Genomic DNA, 3,408 nt, shown 5'->3' with positions numbered 1-3,408 from the left:
TGTCTGTCTGACCGCTATGGATTCGGAAACTACTGAACCGATCGGAGTGAAACTTTGTATGTGGATACTTTTGGGGCCGGGGAAGGTTCTTAGCATAGTGTGAGACTCCTCCGATCCCTGGATCCCCGGGGCTCCCGTACAGATGATCTCGCGGGGGACTTCTCTAGGGAGCTGCATGACAAATAACACAGTAGGCAGGCAGTACGATGTTTACCAGGAAGTACTAAAGAGCGTTCAATATGTCAACAATGTTGGTGAGCGACGAGCAAGGCTATTTTGGCCTCGGAATCTCAATTAACTCTGGAGAGATTCAAAAGAATTGCCCAAGCAGCCAGTAAGAGTAGATCATAAATACATTTTTTCCCGCTTCGGTAAGGCGAGGTGAGTTTTACTTGGTTTTACGATGCGCGTAAAATCCGTATTCAAGCGTGATAATAACAATCTTATTCCCAAAATAGGAGTACCGTAGCATTGATGATGGTCAGCATATTTTTCGGCGCTGCAAGATTTAGGCGGACAGAATTCACCATCATAGCACAGGAATAAATTAGCCCGCAAGGACAAGTCTGACGATAATAGGACGCACTGGCATTCACCGATCGAGAGATTCAAAGCTGATTTTAGCATTTTTGCACTGCTGGAAATAAGAAAAAATTTGAACGGGTCAAATGGTCCAAAACGTCGATTCAGATAGAACTGTATACGATAAATTGCAAGTATGGCGCTGTTCTTACAAGTCACGTAACAATATTTTGACGGCCAAACTGCTAAAACTTTCACTGTACATTTTTCATCATACTATAACAGTTGGATCGTCCGAGATGGGATATGAGAAATCACTTTTCGTTGATATCGCCCACGCAAAGCGTAATGAGTGTGGAACGTTAAAGTAGCTTACACAAATTTGGCATACAAACCTACTAAATGAAGAAGCACGGGAACACGTACAGTTACAGGACTGAGTGGTAAGCAAACTATGCGGAAATCTGAGAGAAATCGTTTGCTTTTTTAAGCAGTAGACGTAAGGGAATGTCCATAATTACGTCACGCAAAAATTGGACATTTTCAACCCCCCCCCCCCCCTATTCCTCTATGCCACACTTTTTGTATGAGACCTTTCAAATTTTTGTATGAGACCTTTCAAATTTTTGTATGAGTTGCTAAACCTCCCCTCAAGGCGTGACGTAGTTTATGGACGCTCCCGAATGGGTGGGATAAAAAGACCCATCGTGGCGGCGAGTCATGCTTATGTTCTGCGAAAGTGTAGCAAAAATAAAGCTTTTCAATTTTATCATACCCATGCGTCGCTTGCGAAATGATATCTGGAACCAGTTGAATAATAGTTATGTAACGAGTTGTAAAAAGTTGATTTTTTCAGCACGAGGCTTGCCGAGTTGGATAAGTACGAAGAGTGTTGAAAAAAACGAGTTTTGCAACGAGTTCCATACAAAATTTTATGCAATGATTTTTTCATAATGCAACCCATTTGAGTTGCATAATGTTCATAATGCAACTCAAATGAGTTGCATTATGAACATTATACAACTATTTTTCATTATGCAACTCATTTCAGTTGCATTATGAGCCAGTTCGGAAAAATTGGTAATTATGATACCAAAATGAGTTAAATAAAATGTAAATTATGATACTGAATTGCATAAAATATTTTACGAGATATGCTGGAGGTGTCCCCAGGGATGCCTCTACGAACTCTAGATTCATCAATAGGAGTTCTTCCAGCAAATTCTTGAACAGTTCGTCCTACAAAAACTCAGAAAAAAAGTACTGAAGGAGAAATTCCTCGCAAAACAATTGAAGAACATTGTGATAGGATAAAATAAAAAAATCAAAGAGCGAAACATTTTGTCCTTCACTCAATTTGTTGAGGTACGACATAAGGGATTTTCTTACGCATGTTTTGAGCTATTATAGAAAAAGTACTTCTTTAGAATGGTGCAAATCTGATAAAAGATTCTACAATGAAAATATTTCAGGGGCCCAGATGCAAATGGGTGTAAGTTAACTTTTTTGTCGATTTTGAGCTGAGTATACAAAAAAAAAAAAATAAACAGTTTTCAAGGTTTTTGGAAATTTTCTTAAGATTATTTTTACAATGATTAGACAAATTACAATAAATAGGTGAAAATGGGGTTGATTTTGAAACTTCATACATTTGGTAAGGGATGAAAATTGGCGATAAACTTTAAACCTCATTTACTCGAATGAGGGTTTTTGTCACTTACATCCCTTTGCTTCTAACCTTTTCATTTCATATATTCCCCCAAATAGTACTAATGAAAGAAAGGATCAGCATTACCCAAACCGAACCTGGTATCATAACACTACCACCATGTTGTCAATGCACAAAGGTTACACGTCATAAAACCGTAGGAACTGAATCGATAATCGGGGCCCGGGGCAGAGAAGGTGTAAACCTGAACTCCATACCAGGTTGATAGGTGACGTTCAAATATATAAACAAGAAAATATCGCAATCTTGACTACGCCATTCTTAATTACATCTCGAATTCTTCACCTTACTAATGTAAGATCTGTCAAAATGACATCAGAACTGTCTACGGATTCTGTCAAACACTATGAGGTTATATTGGTTGGTATAATAAAGAATGAGTCATTTTACGAAACGACAACAATGCTGATAATAATATTGATATTCACGTGGACGTGATTGCTCAGAGGAAGCAGCAAAGAAGCAGAGCAAGTCCCAAGTATGGATGACAACTTCTAAAGTATGCTAGATCGCCATTTTTTTCACCCAGACATGAAACATAGTTATGAAATCCCATTTGAGCTCTGTGCAAAACTATTTACCCCTACTGATGCAAAGGAAGATCAACCATACCTAAGTGAACTGTAATCTATACTTGGAAGCAAGTTAAGGCGTCGCTAAAGATGAAAATAGGGACAGGCGAAGAAACTGTGGCTACATAAAAAAACAGAGCACTGCAGCAGTGTAGTGCTGTGTAGTTTGTGGCAATTTAACTGCTAACTTTATGGAAGATTTGTCTTATTAAATTAAAGAGTTTGTTATGAAGGGGTGACCATTCTAGAAAGAAAATGTCGAAAAAAGATGAAATTAAACACAGGTAAGGTCCAGGTAAGAAACATGTTCTGATAGAAGTTTGAACCTCATCTTTGTCAAGAATGGGGGATTGTGGGAACAGATGGGAAAAATATACCAAATGGAAAATAATGTTTATCTGGAGCCAGCCCTCTAAAAAAATCTAAAATTCTTCTATATACCTGAAGTATGTACAGGGGGTGGCCACAATGTTTGGAATAGGCAACTTTTTTTTCTCCCACAAAAAAATTCAACATGCTGTAACTTTTCTTAGAGTGCATCAAAAAATCTCAAATTTTGACTGTTTATCAACCTGTTATATGTGC

At 38.1% G+C, this 3,408-nt stretch overlaps 1 long non-coding RNA gene across 1 annotated transcript; it reads left to right on the top strand.

Moving 5' to 3' along the window:
- Positions 1 to 208: 208 nt before the first annotated feature.
- On the top strand, positions 209 to 1,093 carry LOC134289781 (uncharacterized). The gene is made up of 3 exons (XR_009998663.1): positions 209 to 381; positions 459 to 716; positions 808 to 1,093. It is a non-coding gene; the product is annotated as an uncharacterized LOC134289781 (long non-coding RNA).
- The last annotated feature ends 2,315 nt before the right edge of the window (positions 1,094 to 3,408 follow it).

Source organism: Aedes albopictus, chromosome 3 (assembly GCF_035046485.1).
Source record: "Aedes albopictus strain Foshan chromosome 3, AalbF5, whole genome shotgun sequence".
NCBI classification, from domain to species: domain Eukaryota; kingdom Metazoa; phylum Arthropoda; class Insecta; order Diptera; family Culicidae; genus Aedes; species Aedes albopictus.
This window is presented reverse-complemented; position numbering and strand designations above follow the sequence as displayed.